The 17,006-nt window shown below is 40.8% G+C and overlaps 1 long non-coding RNA gene across 1 annotated transcript; it reads left to right on the top strand.

The window, feature by feature from the left end:
* The first annotated feature begins 9,509 nt into the window (after window positions 1-9,509).
* Window positions 9,510-10,032, top strand: LOC121566422. The gene is made up of 3 exons (XR_006657780.1): window positions 9,510-9,560; window positions 9,714-9,792; window positions 9,885-10,032. It is a non-coding gene; the product is annotated as an uncharacterized LOC121566422 (long non-coding RNA).
* The last annotated feature ends 6,974 nt before the right edge of the window (window positions 10,033-17,006 follow it).

Here is a 17,006-nt window from a genome sequence, read left to right as displayed (position 1 = left end):
CGTGTTGCCAGTCCAGTCCGGCCCGTTCCTGCTTCCCGCACTACGCCAGTGGTGCGTGTTCCCAGTACGGCCCGGCCCGTTCCTGCCCCTTCGCACCAAGCCAGTGGTGCGTGTGTTCAGTCGCCACGGCCCGTGCCTGTTCCACCGGTGCCTGGTCCGCACCGGTCAGCTGCTCCACTCCTGAGCCAGAGCAGTCCGCTCCACCGGTGCCCAGTTCAGCTCCGGTCAGCTACTCCACTCGAGCCAGAGCAATCCACTTCACCAGGGTCCAGTCCAGCTCCGGTCAGCGGCTCCACTCCGGATGCCAGAGTAGTCCACTCCACCGGTGCCCGATCCAGCTCCGGGTCAGCGGCTCCAGTCCAGACCCAGACGTCAGCCCCTCTCCAGGTTCCGGGGTCTCCCACACCAGGGTCCAGACAGGGCTTGGTACTTCGTGGGAGGAAGGAGAGGGGAAGCAGCGCGCCCGAGGTCCAGACCAGACCAGGGGTGCAACAGGGAGGCGGAGAGTAAGTGGTCGTCACACCTGAGCCGGATCCGCCTCCGGAGATGCCCACCCGGCCCCTACCCTGTTATGTTTATGTTGTGCGGTCGGAGTCCGCAGCTTTGGGGGGGTGGGGCTGTCACGCCCTGACTCTGGGGACTTCGTATTTGTTGAGTCAGGGTGTGTATTTTCTGTGTGGTATGTTCTATGTTGCATTTTCTATGTTTTTATCTAGATCGTTTAGATCTATGTTGGCGTGTGTGGTTCCCAATCAGAGCAGCTGTAGCTCGTTGTCTCTGATTGGGGACCATACTTAGGCAGCCTATTGGCACTAGTGGGTTGTGGGATCTTGTTCTGTCTTAAGGTATGTTGTGTTGTGCTGCCTTGGACTTCACGTTTCGTTTTTGTTTGTTATTTTGTCGTTGTGTTTGATATTTATTAAACATGTACGCATATCACGCTTCGCCTTGACCTCCCGTTCATCAACGATCGTGACAGCAGCCGTCCTACCGCTCAGGATGGAGACGCGTTCTGTCTCCTAGAGATGAACGTACTTTGGTGCGAAAAGTGCAAATCAATCCCAGAACAACAGCAAAGGACCTTGTGAAGATGCTGGAGGAAACAGGTACAAAAGTATCTACAGTGGGGAAAAAAAGTATTTAGTCAGCCACAATTGTGCAAGTTCTCCCACTTAAAAAGATGAGAGAGGCCTGTAATTTTCATCATAGGTACACGTCAACTATGACAGACAAAATGAGAACAAAAAATCCAGAAAATCACATTGTAGGATTTTTAATGAATTTATTTGCAAATTATGGTGGAAAACAAGTATTTGGTCAATAACAAACATTTCTCAATACTTTGTTATATACCCTTTGTTGGCAATGACACAGGTCAAAAGTTTTCTGTAAGTCTTCACAAGGTTTTCACACACTGTTGCTGGTATTTTGGCCCATTCCTCCATGCAGATCTCCTCTAGAGCAGTGATGTTTTGGGGCTGTCGCTGGGCAACACGGACTTTCAACTCCCTCCAAAGATTTTCTATGGGGTTGAGATCTGGAGACTGGCTAGGCCACTCCAGGACATTGAAATACTTCTTCCGAAGCCACTCCTTCGTTGCCCCGGGCGGTGTGTTTGGGATCATTGTCATGCTGAAAGACCTAGCCACGTTTCATCTTCAATGCCCTTGCTGATGGAAGGAGGTTTTCACTCAAAATCTCCACGATACATGGCCCCATTCATTCTTTCCTTTTACGGAACAGTTGTCCTGGTCCCTTTGCAGAAAAACAGCCCCAAAGCATGATGTTTCCACCCCCATGCTTCACAGTAGGTATGGTGTTCTTTGGATGCAACTCAGTATTCTTTGTCCTCCAAACACGACTGAGTTGAGTTTTTACCAAAAAGTTATATTTTGGTTTCATCTGACCATATGACATTCTCCCAATCCTCTTCTGGATCATCCAAATGCACTCTAGCAAACTTCAGACGGGCCTGGACATGTACTGGCTTAAGCAGGGGGACACGTCTGGCACTGCAGGATTTGAGTCCCTGGCGGCGTAGTGTGTTACTGATGTAGGCTTTGTTGCTTTGGTCCCAGCTCTCTGCAGGTCATTCACTATCCCCCGTGTGGTTCTGATTTTTGCTCACCGTTCTTGTGATTTTTATGGGGTAGATCTTGCGTGAGCCCCGATGGGGATTATCAGTGGTCTTGTATTCTTCCATTTCCTAATAATTCTCCCACAGTTATTTCTTCAAACCAACTCTTACCTATTGCAGATTCAGTCTTCCCAGCCTGGTGCAGGTCTACAATTTTTGTTTCTGGTGTCCTTTGACACTCTTTGGCCTTGGCCATGTATTTGGAGTGTACTGTTTGAGGTTGTGGACAGGTGTCTTTTATACTGACAACAAGTTAAAACAGTGCCATTAGTACAGTCGTGTCGGGGTGGAGCCTCTTAAAGAAGAAGTTAAGGTCTGCTGAAGCCAAAATCTTGCTTGTTTGTATACCAAATACTTATTTTCCACCATAATTTGCAAATAAATTCATTAAAAATCCTACAATGTGATTTTCAGATTTATTTTTCTATTTTTCTGTCATAGTTGGCATGTACCTATGATGAATTAGCCTCTTATCTTTTTAATATCACAATTGGTGGCTGATTAAATACTTTTTTCCCCACTGTATATCCACAGTAAAGCGAGTCCTACTCTCGACACTAACCTGAAAGGCCGCTCAGCAAGAATAACCCTCCAAAACCCCATAATAATCTCGACTATTTTTCACTCCCATGGGGGACAAAATCTACTTTTTTGGAGAAATGTCCTCTGGTCTGATGAAACAAAAAATAATGTTTGGCCATAATCATCTTATGTTTGGTAAAGGGGGGTTCTTGCAAGCCCCATCCCAACCGTTAAGCACGGGGGTGGCAGCATCATGCTGTGGGGTGCTTTGCTGCAGGGGGGACTGGTGCACTTCACAAAATAGATGGCATCATGAGGAAGGAAAATTATGTGGATATATTGAAGCAACATCTCAGACATCAGTCAGGAAGTTAAAGCTTGGTCGCGAATGGGTCTTCCAAATGGACAATGACCCCAATCACACTTCCAAAGTTGTGGCAAAATGGCTCGACAACAAAGTCAAGGTATTGGAGTGGCCATTACAAACCCTACCTCAATCCTATAAACATTTGTGGGCAGAACTGAAGGGTGTGCGTGCAAGGAGGCCTACAAACCTGACTCAGTTACACCAGCTCTGTCAGGAGGAATGTGCCAATTTGTGACTTGTGGAAGGCTACCCAAAATGTTTACCCAAGTTAAACAATTTAATAGCAATGCTACCAAATACTAATTGAGCTTATTAAACTTCTACCCACTGGGAATGTGATAAAAATAAAAAGCTGAAATAAATCATTTTCTCTACTATTATTCTACATTTCCATTCTTAAAATAATGGTGATCTTAACTACTAACAATATTTTTACTAGGATTTGTCAATTTGAAAATCTCGAGTTTAAATGTATTTGGCTAAGGTGTTTGTAAACTTCCACTTCCCTGTATGTCACAGGTGTAAATATATGTCACTGACCTTTATACCATATTATGACAGGTTATACAAGTTATCTCAGTTTTAATGTTTTTATACACTGTGTCAATAAAGTTTACCCAGAAATCAATTCTGCAAATTCCTTTCTCTCTCTCTCTCTTTCTCTCTCATGCCCCCTCTCGCGTCCCCTCTCTCTCTCTCTCTCTCTCTCTCTCTCTCTCTCTCTCTCTCTCTCCGCGCCCTCTCTCTCTAATAGAAATTTATTTCAATTACATATTATACATTTTTATTAGGATTTGAATAGTAATATGTTTGAATTTGTAATGCACAAATTGAATCATTGAAATAATAAATTGAACTTTATTTCATGGTTTGAATATTGCATTCAGTTTTATTCAATTTAATTAAATATTTAAATTAATATTTATATATTCAGTGTGTATCAAGTTTACACATAATTTCATTTATCACCATATACAGTGGGGAAAAAAAGTATTTAGTCCCACCAATTGTCCAAGTTCTCCCACTTAAAAAGATGAGAGCCTTCATTTTCATCATATTTACCTCAACTATACAACAAAATGAGAACAAAAAATCCAAAAATCACATTGTAGGATTTTTTATAATTTATTTCCAAATTATGGTGGAAAATAAGTATTTGGTCAATAACAAAAGTTTCTCAATACTTTGTTATATACCCTTTGTTGGCAATGACACAGGTCAAATGTTTTCTGTAAGTCTTCACAAGGTATTCACACACTGTTGCTGTATTTTTCCCATTCCTCCATGCAGATCTCCTCTAGAGCAGTGATGTTTTGGGGCTGTCGCTGGGCAACCACTTTCAACTCCCTCCAAAAAGATTTTCTATGGGGTTAGATCTGGAGACTGGCTGAGGCCCTCCAGACCTTGAAATGCTTCTTACGAAGCCAGGATTATTGTCATGCTGAAAACCCAGCTCCTTTCATCTTCAATGCCCTTGCTGATGAGGGGTTTTCACTCAAAATCTCACAATTGGCCCCATTCATTTCTTTCCTTTAACGGATCAGTTCGTCCTGGTCCCTTTGCAGAAAAAACAGCCCCAAAGCATGATGTTTCCCCCCCCATGCTTCACAGTGGTATGGTGTTCTGTGGATGCAACTCACATTCTTTGTCCTCCAAACCACAGTTTTTTTACCAAAAAGTTATATTTTGGTTTCATCTGACCATTTACATTCTCCCAATCCTCTTCTGGATCATCCAAATCACTCTAGCAAACTTCAGACGTGCCTGGACATGTCCTGGCTTAAGCGGGGGACCGTCTGCACTGCAGGATTTGAGTCCCTGGCGGCGTAGTGTGTTACTGATTGGCTTTTACTTTGGTCCCAGCTCTACTGCAGGTCATTCACTAGGTCCCCCCCGTTTGGTTCTGGGATTTTTGCTCACCGTTCTTGTGATCATTTTGACCCCCCGGGGTGAGAGTCTTGCGTGGAGCCCCAGATCGAGGGAGATTATCAGTGGTCTTGTATGTCTTCCATTTCCTATTAATTGCTCCCACAGTTGATTTCTTCAAACCAACCTGCTTACTATTGCAGATTCAGTCTTCCCACCTGTGCAGGTCTACATTTTTTTCTGGTGTCCTTTACACTCTTTGGTCTTGGCCATAGTGGAGTTTGGAGTGTGACTGTTTGAGGTTGTGGACAGGTGTCTTTTATACTGATAACAAGTTCAAACAGGTGCCATTAATACATAACAGTGGGGACAGGGCCTCTTAAAGAGAGTTCTCTGTGAGAGCCAGAAATCTTGCTTGTTTGTAGGCGACCAAATACTTATTTTCCACCATAATTTGCAAATAAATTCATTAAAATCCTACAATGTGATTTTCTGGATTTATTTTTCTCATTTGTCTGTCATAGTTGCGTGTACTATGATATATTACAGCCTCTCTCATCTTTTTAAGTGGAGAACTTCACAATTGTGGCTGATTAAATATTTTTTCCCCCCTTATATATTCAACTTCTCAGATGCACTCAGATTCAGTTTTCAAGTTCAGTTCTCTAAATTCAGATTCAAACCAGAACAACATCCTTACATTGCCAGCCAGGAAAGGTAAATTCTGTGGTTTCTGAAGCCAATGTGGCATGATCCTAAAAAATTTAGATGAATTTGGTTCTAGTGTTTTCACCATTTTGGCTTAAGATTTTATACCCCCATTCCTAAACTAAACTTTCTGAAATACATCCCTTCTGTTCCCCACTATGATGATCCAGCCACCAGACGGGTTGGAAGGGTTCACAAAAAAATTAGATATTTCCACTCCTATTTAAGCGTGTGACTCACTGGGTTCAAAACCAGGTCTCTTGTATACCACAAATTGTGTTACCCACTTACTAAAGCCTATAAAGAAAAGTTATTAAATCCTCTGATTATCAGTACCGCTTCTCTCTGCTCGCAAACACATGGCTACCACCCTCCTGAAGAGTTCCAACCCCCCGCTGTTGAAAAAAGCAGGGGTGCGCTTCGGCTGATGAGTGAGTTTCACAGATCCCATTTGCTACATTAATAAAAGTCTTCAAGGTTACTCATCAAAAGAGCATTGTTTGTGATCCATGCTTATGTGATGAGAAGGGAAGACATCATTTCAAGTCTCCGGCGGGTAGTCTTATAAGTAACGTGATTACTGGTTAACTTTTACCCTAGCTAAAGCCTTGGCATTGTCCTATGACTTGGATGGGTATTTTCAGAAGAGGTCAAGGGGGGTGCTAGAGTGGGCTTGCTCAGTCTTGTAACATGCAGGAGACCTGGTTCGACCCAGTCAGTCACAAGAGCAAGATGAAATATGGAGTGGAAAGGCTATCCTTAGAATGCTATGACAGGGCTATTCAATTATATTCTTATGGAGGCCAAATGGGGGGTTTTGGGACATTTCCTTCACACGTATCTTGCCCGGCCTGTATCATCATAGCGGAGGCCATGTGCTAAACAGAGTATAATAGTGTAGTAAAAAACCAATATTTCAAACTAAAATGGTGAAAATAAGTAGCCTAAAATAAGGAAAAACTCCAGGTAAAAATACACTTTCTCTAATAATATTGTATAAATATGATATAATTATTAGATGATGCTTACCTAGACACATGTCTAAATTGATGGGTCATATGAAAGAAATGCTATAACCACCCCCCAGCCTCATCTAGCTAAGTGCATGGGTCATAAGTGTCTAGACATGTACACATGTTCATGAAATACAACAGATGGCCGTAATCACCCCCTGACACACCTGGCTAACTTGATGAGTCATGTGATCATCTGGTAAAGTAGAGTATTTTGTTTAGACATGTAGCTAGCTAGCTAAACAATGAACCATAATCCCAACCCATAGCTACAGTACAACGGATTGTCATAGCTAGCCACCAGGCATGAAATGCTTGGAGTATGAATCTGCAGGTAGCTAAAGCTAACCAACTAGGTTCAACATTAGCTAACTAGCTAACATTAAGCTATAATTAGTAATGCAAATTTCTGAGATACAAATAATATTACTACACAGATCATACCGTAACGCTAACTAGCTAGCAGCCAGCAGCGTACGTTCGCTAGCTAGCTAACAGTACGTTTTAACTTGCAATGAAAATGACTTTCTGACAAATTAGAAACGTATAATATCTGAAAATGTAGCTAGACTCTTACCGGTATACATGGATGAGCACTTCACGGCAGCGTGTCTTTTCCGTTTGCTTTGTAGCTAGCTACAGCTTATTTGGCCAGTTGTTGTGTCAAGACACCACGGTTCACACTGACCATGTGCAAAAACTAGTACATCACAACTTTTTCCGACTGATCTTTTTTTTTTGGGGGGGGGTGGTTGGTAGATCAGTTTAATATTGCAGATAGATTGTAACTTCCATCAATGTAATTGTCTGCATCACTTCCAATCCCCCATGTTTATATATATATATATATATATATTAGGGGTGTAACGATCCATCTACTACATCGATGTATCGATTTATATTCCTATGATCCAACTACATCGATCTGTGCTCCGCGAAGTTGGCCTTTTGGACAACATATATCAATCTAACATCGTTTTAAAATGTAATAAATCGATTGTATCGATACTAGAAATAACCCATTGGATTTAAGCACGTCATACTTTATATGGATGTTTTTTCTTAGCACTTTTAATGATAAAGGCTTTAAACATTGCTCGATTCAGTCTGCCTATCCGTGACGTCATCGCCCCGCGCCAGCAGCAGGCGCAAAGGCGCAAAGACAACAAAACATAGCATGGCGGACTGACAGAGGAGAAGCCGACGAGCGAGAATTATCAAGCCACCATTGCGGTCCAGTGTGTGGAAACACTTTGGCTTTTGCAAAGACGGAGATGTTCTAAATAGAGTCGCTCGCTGTTTGTAGGATATGTAAGGTCAAGTAAAGTACAACGGCAACACGACAAATCTCTCCAACCACCTACTAAGGCGCCATGGGATTTCACACAACACCGACCGTCCAGGCACCTCTTGCAGCGTTCCCGCTGCTACAGCAGCGAAAAGGTAAAGTCAACTCTGCAGAAGCCTCAGGTCTCGCCTGCATGTTTAGTCAGAGACTAGGCCAAAACTCAGCTCGGGCCAAAAACATCACGGCAACAATTGCCAAGTTTATCTGCAAAGACATGCGACCCTACAGTGTGGTTGAAAATCCGGGATTCCGTTAAATGATTCAAACATTGGAGCCAAGGTACACAATACCAAGCCGACCACACTTCTCAGAAAAGGTTATTCCTGCATTGTACGAAAGTACTAAGAATGATGTGAAGCTGTCACTTTCTCAAGCTGAACGAGTAGCGATAACGACAGATGGCTGGACGTCATGCTCAAATCAAGGGTGTGTGACAATTACCTCTCATCACATCACATTGCTAACCAGAGTTTTAAATGAAGCCCATACTGGTAAAAATATTGGCGCTTTACTGCGTGAAGCCTGCATGGAGTGGAAAATCTACGACAAGAATCCTGCCATCGTCACAGATAACGCCAGGAATATGATTGTGGCCGGTGCAGAAGCCCAGTTCAGTCCACACATTACCTGCTTCGCACATACACTCAACCTTGCCTCGCAGAAGGGTTTGGGGGTGGACCGTGCTTCCAGGTTGTTGGGGAAAGTGCGAAAAATTGTTGGATATTTTCACCGCAGCCCGATTGCATGTCACGCCCTACAGGAAAAACAAACTCTGATGGATTTACCAAAACATAAACTGATCCAAGACATAATCACCAGATGGAACAGTTCATTCGAAATGCTTGAACGTTTTTGGAACAACAGCCAGCTATAATGGCAACTCTGATGTCCAAGGATCTACGAAAGGGGGTCACAGATGTAGGCACGCTGAGTGAGGTGATATTTCCAACATGGATGACATTGTTCAGTTGATGGGTCCTGTCAAAATGGCAACCACAGTGATGTGTGAAGAAGACCAGCCAACTCTCTCTGTAATTGCTCCTCTTCAAGCAAAACTGCTGAAACACCTACAGCCATGCGAGACTGACTCAACCCTGGTTGCAGAGATTAAGAGGGTGATGGCCAGTGACCTCTCCACACGCTACAGAGGCACCCAAGATGCTCTCAACATAGGTAATTAATTTGGAGTCTTAATTAAAATCAACTTGGTTAATATTTTAGGTTATTAGACTGTATTAATTTGTAAAATGCCACACCTTTGCGTTTTCAAGTTTGAATTTGAGTTGTTTTTTCATATGGAAAAGTAAACAAGATATCTGCAATACAATTCTTAGTTCATGGTGGCTTTACATCATCACTGTGCCACATTTCTTTTAAACATACTAAAGTTTAATCTTCTGATTATTTTGTGTATGAGGAGGAGGTCATCACTTGCAATTTCAGGTCAACTTAATTTAATAATGCAATGAATGCAATATTCTTGTTCTTTAAACAGCATCAGCGTTGGACCCGCGATTTAAAGAACTGCCCTACCTGGAAAAAAGAGGACAGAGAACAGGTCTACACAAAACTGGTTTTGAGGCAGAAGTGTCCCACCAGGTAACTCTTCTCTCCTCTTTCCTCTGCTCTTTTCTCTTCTCCCCTTTCATTTGTCCTCTCTCAAATCTCATCTGTTCTTTATCTTCCTCTAAATTTATGTGTCAGTATTTCAGAGCAGAAATTTGAACAGTTCACACATTCTTACATCAATAGATGCAAGCAATGGGAAATCAGGAGGAAGACGAGGGAAGCTCAAGCACAAAGCTGTCAGGATTCAATGAAGAGACCACAGGTGTGTTTCATGTGATACCAATAAAAGATTGTTGTTGTTTTGTATTAATGAGAAACATGACTATATTTTGAAATATATTTCTTATATTGTAGCTCCAAATGAGTCACCTCCTTGTAAGAAGAAAGCCTTAGATGCGCTGTTTGGCGATTCCTTCACCCAAAGAGAAAGAAAATCCACAAGCGAGACAGCCAGAGCAGAGGTGTTAAGGTACCGAGCAAAAGATGCGTTGCCTTTGACTGAAAATGCTATGAAGTGGTGGAGATCTCAGGAGAAAGAGCTACCTGTACTTTCCACCCTTGCTAACGGTACCTGTGCATTCCAGGCACCAGTGTGCCAGCAGAGCGAGTTTTTAGTACTGCTGGCGACATAGTGAACGCACAGAGAAGTGTTCTGCGGCCAGATCATGTTGATCAGTTGATATTTAAAAAATAAAATCTGTAGTCATTGAAGAGTAGCCTAGTAGGTTACACTTGATCTTTTGTTGAATATTGTTTGTTTATTAAAATGAGAGTAGTAGCAGGTTCATCCACTGCTCATTCAACCTGAAGAAATGTTGGTTGCACTTTATTTTTGATATTAATACTGTATTTGTATTGTAATGTTGAAAAACAAAAGCAGAAGTAGCAGGTAAACCTACCGTTAATTCAACCTGAAGAGATGTTGGTTGCACTTTATTTTTTGATATTAATATTGAATATTTTCATGTTGAAAAACAAAGCAGAAGTAGCAGGTAAACCTACTCTTTATTCAACCTGAAGAGATGTTGGTTGCACTTTATTTTTGATATTAATATTGTAATATTTTTATGTTGAAAAACAAAAGCAGAAGTAGCAGGTAAACCTACTGTTAATTCAACCTGAAGAGATGTTGGTTGCACTTTATTTTTTTATATTAATATTGAATATTTTCATGTTGAAAAACAAAAGCAGAAGTAGCAGGTAAACCTACTGTTAATTCAACCTGAAGAGATGTTGGTTGCACTTTATTTTTGATATTAATATTGTAATATTTTTATGTTGAAAAACAAAAGCAGAAGTAGCAGGTAAACCTACTGTTAATTCAACCTGAAGAGATGTTGGTTGCACTATACAAACATACATACTGTACATACACATACATATATATATTTTTTAAATATATTCCCCTTTATTACTTTCCAACCCCAACACCCTTTCCCTAATTGGAGTAAACTAGTGAACAACAATGCTTAGGCCTCTACTTCCAGCTTATACTTACTATATACATTTTATGGACACACTCAATTTTACAATAATTATATTTTGTTTGTTTTTTCTCCTGAACTTCTTCTACTCTCAACCTCTCCGATCATTTTCATAATGTCCATCCGGTTTGCTTCTACAGTGGGGAAAAAAAGTATTTAGTCAGCCACCAATTGTGCAAGTTCTCCCACTTAAAAAGATGAGAGAGGCCTGTAATATTCATCATAGGTACACGTCAACTATGACAGACAAATTGAGAAAAAGAAATCCAGAAAATCACATTGTAGGATTTTTAATGAATTTATTTGCAAATTATGGTGGAAAATAAGTATTTGGTCACCTACAAACAAGCAAGATTTCTGGCTCTCACAGACCTGTAACTTCTTCTTTAAGAGGCTCCTCTGTCCTCCACTCGTTACCTGTATTAATGGCACCTGTTTGAACTTGTTATCAGTATAAAGACACCTGTCCACAACCTCAAACAGTCACACTCCAAACTCCACTATGGCCAAGACCAAAGAGCTGTCAAAGGACACCAGAAACAAAATTGTAGACCTGCACCAGGCTGGGAAGACTGAATCTGCAATAGGTAAGCAGGTTGGTTTGAAGAAATCAACTGTGGGAGCAATTAATAGGAAATGGAAGACATACAAGACCACTGATAATCTCCCTCGATCTGGGGGCTCCACGCAAGATCTCACCCCCGTGGAATCAAAATGATCACAAGAACGGTGAGCAAAAATCCCAGAACCACACGGGGGGGGACCCCTAGTGAATGACCTGCAGAGAGCTGGGACCAAAGTAACAAAGCCTACCATCAGTAACACACTACGCCGCCAGGGACTCAAATCCTGCAGTGCCAGACGTGTCCCCCTGCTTAAGCCAGTACATGTCCAGGCCCGTCTGAAGTTTGCTAGAGTGCATTTGGATGATCCAGAAGAGGATTGGGAGAATGTCAAATGGTCAGATGAAACCAAAATATAACTTTTTGGTAAAAACTCAACCTTCGTCGTGTTTGGAGGACAAAGAATGCTGAGTTGCATCCAAAGAACACCATACCTACTGTGAAGCATGGGGGTGGAAACATCATGCTTTGGGGCTGTTTTTCTGCAAAGGGACCAGGACGACTGATCCGTGTAAAGGAAAGAATGAATGGGGCCATGTATCGTGAGATTTTGAGTGAAAACCTCCTTCCATCAGCAAGGGCATTGAAGATGAAACGTGGCTGGGTCTTTCAGCATGACAATAATCCTGGCTTCGTAAGAAGCATTTCAAGGTCCTGGGTGGCCTAGCCAGTCTCCAGATCTCAACCCCATAGAAAATCTTTGGAGGGGAGTTGAAAGTCCGTGTTGCCCAGCGACAGCCCCAAAACATCACTGCTCAGAGGAGATCTGCATGGAGGAATGGGACAAAATACCAGCAACAGTGTGTGAATACCTTGTGAAGACTTACAGAAAACATTTGACCTGTGTCATTGCCAACAAAGGGTATATAACAAAGTATTGAGAAACTTTTGTTATTGACCAAATACTTATTTTCCACCATAATTTGCAAATAAATTCATAAAATCCTACAATGTGATTTTCTGGAAAAAAATCTCATTTTGTCTGTCATAGTTGACGTGTACCTATGATGAAAATTGCAGGCCTCTCTCATCTTTTTAAGTGGGAGAACTTGCACAATTGGTGGCTGACTAAATACTTTTTTTTCCCCACTGTATATGCATTTACATTTTAGTCATTTAGCAGACGTTCTTATCCAGAGCGACTTACAGTTAGTGCATTCATTTTTTTTTCATACCCCCCTGTGGGAATCGAGACCCACAACCCTGGCATTGCAAACGCCATGCTCTATCAACTGAGCTACATCCCTGCCGCCAGTCCCTCCCCTACCCTGGAAGATGCTGGGCCAATTGCGCGCCGCCCCATGGGTCTCCCGGTCGCGGCCGGCTACGACAGAGCCTGGATACGAACCAGGATCTCTTAGTGGCACAGCTAGCACTTTGATGCAGTGCCTTAGACCACTGCGCCACTATATGCCATATCTTTCTAACTGTGCTCTTTCACAAAAGCTCCCAACCTACAACCTATATACTTATTATGGACACAGTATGCTTACATTATTAGTTATCTTGTTGTTAGTTGTTATTAGTCCCATCCTTCAACTCCATTCAACACCACCCATCTATCTCTTAACACCATCCATATAGGATTTCTATTTGCCATATATTTTTCAACTGTACTGTGATGTTTTACAAAAAGTTCTGAACCTTTCTATTCTCATTGTTTCTACAGATTGTAAATATTCCAAAGTATTATTATATTATTGATCGATTGACAATGACTTTTCAGATCACCCAGTAATGCTATCTGCAAGGTTAGCTCCAGGTAAATATTGCAATCCTTTAGCCATTCCTGAACCTGTGTCCAAAAACAAGCTACAAATGGACAGTACCAAAACAAATGATCTAATGATTCTGTCTCTTCGCAGCAAAATCTGCAGAGCTGGGAAGATTGTATCCCCCATATAAATAACATTCTATTGGTAGCAAAATTTTATATAATAATTTAAATTGAAAGATTCTAAGTTTTGAATCCGGTGTCGTTTTGCATATCAGCTCATAAACACTATGCCATGGGATCGTCGTCAAAAATTTCTTCCCAACTATTTTGTAATCTATATGGGACGGCTGTCAATCCTTTGGTCCTTAAATGAAACTGGTATACTTTTTTATTTATCACAGTTTTCTTTAACCAATTATGTTATTTAATGCAAGGCCAACAGACAAGTTCCTTACTTTCTCCCCCTTCCACTTTCCTCTTCCATTTTTGCGGTAAGGCTGCAATTATTTGGTTATAATTTTGGGTAGAGCAGACATTTCCATATGTTTTTGTTTCCCACTGATCTTTGTCAATAGCGCCTGCTAAATTCTGGGCAGCAATGTTGTTTTGAGCAGTAGCAACACAGTTCTCCATGGCAAACGTTATATATTTTAAAAAAAAGATGTGGTAGAAAAGATTATCTACACATACTGAGCAGCTCACGTTATAGAAAGAAGCGTGCTACATGGCAGACAAATCTGAACTCATCTCTTGGCATGTCCAGCCCATCCATTATCTCAGCCAATCATGGCTAGCTGGAAGTTTCCTGTCTTTTTCTGTTATTCATTCCATTCAGTTTTAAATCTTGAAATACAAGTTCAATTTATGAATTCAATGATTACATTTGTGCATTACAAATTCAAAGTCTTAAATTCAACTACAATATCCTAATACAAATTCAAAATTATGGAATTCTAATTCAATATCTTAATACATATTCTAAATTATGGAATTCTAATTCAATATCCTAATATAAAATCGACATTATGGAATCCAAATAAAATTTATGTTGGCACTGAAATAGCTCCATATCTCTCTCTCTCTCTCTGCACAACTGATTTGAAAACTATTGGCAAGTACTGAGAAGGTGAAAAGGACACAATTTTTCTCAAAGTGAAAGCGTGAAAAAGTAAAAGGGAATTTTCTCTAGGCCATTATCATTACCTTGGCAGCCAGTCAGGTCTGCACCACACACAGATGAGAGTTCCTATCCACTTAACTGTTCAGCATATATATTGGCTCAGAAGATTTCATATTCATCTATTAGGGTCCTGCAACCTAGGGAGGGAATGCAATCAACTGACTTCGATGCAAGGGGTATTTACCTGCATCTTAATTCATGGTTAGAATAAAAAAAAACACACACAGCAGTAATGTGAAGGGAGGGTGTAGTAGTATCAGTAGCTGTGTACTAGCGAGCTATAGGCTGGTCAGGGTCAGAGTCCAACCCCTCCCTCATTCCTGCCCACTCTTTATTTGGTTCGCTACCTTGTCACCGCGGCGATCGATACCGCTCGGTAATGGCTGCTTGGAGAGCCGAGGGACTTGAATGACAGACAGTGGTAGGACCGAGTTGAGCATGTCCCAGGCTGAGCTGCCTCTGAGCTGAGTGATGGAACTCTGTAGCCGGCTTAATTAACTTCCAGTCGAGTCTGGAGTATTCATGCTCAGTGAACCCCACACCATTACCCCTAGCATAAACAACATGCCAATTAAGAAGAAGAGCTGTTTGAGCGTCCAAAATGACACCCTATTCACTTTATAGGGCCATAGGGCTCTTGTCAAATGTAGTGCACTGTAAAGGGAATAGGGTGTAATTTGGAACGGAGCCCTGGTCTACTCTACAGACACACTCCATGCATGGTCCTGTGTTTTCATTGGTTGTCTTAAGATAAATATTTTAACATGTAGTTTGAGACATAACCAGACCAGACAGGGGGTGAAGATAATGAAGACAACATATTGAAATGATCTTGGCACTTTTTCTTCTGCCTCATAATGACAACGATGTTCTTCTCCCCAGCCTCTTGCATCTGGGCCTTATACACTGTAGGTCATCAAATGTTGTATAGAGACATCTACTTCGCCCCAGTAACTGTAAAACAACTATTAAAGATTTTCCTGCTGTCAAGTTAGTTTTTAAGTGAAAAGCTAATTTGCTTGGGTTGTTTGAAGAGAGATCAATACATTGACCGTGGGAAGGAGGGAGGGACAGCATTGCAAAGCAATTTTACACCATACAGGATGCAAACCCTTGTATGCAAATACCACTAGAGACCCTGCAAACCCAATGCAGCTACACACTTGGCAATTCAGCTCATAAGTGTGCCTGTTTTTTCTTTCCCCTTACTGAGCAGAGTGGCAATTTATCAAGTCTGCAAGTCAGTGGATTTGGCTTACTAAACTATTTGCAAATTCCAATTTAACATTTTAAAAGTTTCGGTTGTTAAATTGCCATTGCCAACTCTTAATTGATAACGTCATGTGGTTCTTGAAGAGTGCATCTGCACAAAGTGAACAGGAGTAAAGGACGGAATTTCAACAAGATACAGTATATCCATTTATATGGAAATGCATGTCTTCATTGTGTTTGATAGCAAATGAACAAGGAGTCTTATTCAATAGCACATGTTCCAAATCCTGCATATCATCTAACATTTGTTACACAGACTGGCACACACACATAAAAAAAAAAATCCATGAAGCTTTTCTTTAGAAAATACTGTGATATTTTATTAAAAATGTTGCAGAAAATCTTTATACAGGTGTCCAGCCAGAAATATCATCTATCACTTAAGGCAAAACCGCAAACAATATCAGACAAACTAAATCATTTCAAATCCTACATCAAAACCCTTGGTATCTTGACAGTTGATGGACCAATGGTAAGGATATATCTTTCATTAAATTTATAAATGTAGCATTATTATAAACCTTTTTATATGTACTTGCTTTAGTTTTTTTCTGTAATAGGATGCAGAACTGAAAGAATTTGGGTTAATGTTGACTTTTTATTGTACTTATAATTGTTATTATTAATAATATCAATATCATTTATCATTTTTATTATTTACACTCATTCACTTATGTAGTAGTAACCCAACATATCAAAAGCCTGGCACAATACTTTACATATTGCTAGCATATGACAATTTGAAATATCTAACATATACTTCTTTACAAACATATCCAACTAATATTGATACCAAAATCCACTGCCTTTTTTCTAAGTAATACATTGCTGGTCACATTTGAAGCTCAGGCAGTGGTGAGATTGTTGCTAGACATAAAAACCCTACAAACAAAATGATTAAAAGCAGAACGAGATGAATCAGGTGAAAAAAAAGGGACTCACTATCAAACCTCATTTTGAGACAGAATCAGAATGCTGTCTGAAAATGTAGATTATAAAGCAGTTCCTCAGACATGCATTGTGTCAGAAAATGGATACAAAAGATACACGGACGTTATAATGGTTGTCTAGACGATGCACAGTATGCTCCCAAAATGGATAGTGTTTGCACTTTTTTTCTGCTGCTGTGAAAACAATTCAACAGATTTTAATACAAAAAAATGGATAATGATTGATACTGTTTATTTACACACACCTCAA

Source organism: Coregonus clupeaformis, chromosome 35 (assembly GCF_020615455.1).
Source record: "Coregonus clupeaformis isolate EN_2021a chromosome 35, ASM2061545v1, whole genome shotgun sequence".
Taxonomy (NCBI): Eukaryota; Metazoa; Chordata; class Actinopteri; order Salmoniformes; family Salmonidae; genus Coregonus; species Coregonus clupeaformis.
Note: the sequence above shows the minus strand (reverse complement) of the source record. Positions and strands in the feature narration are given on the sequence as shown.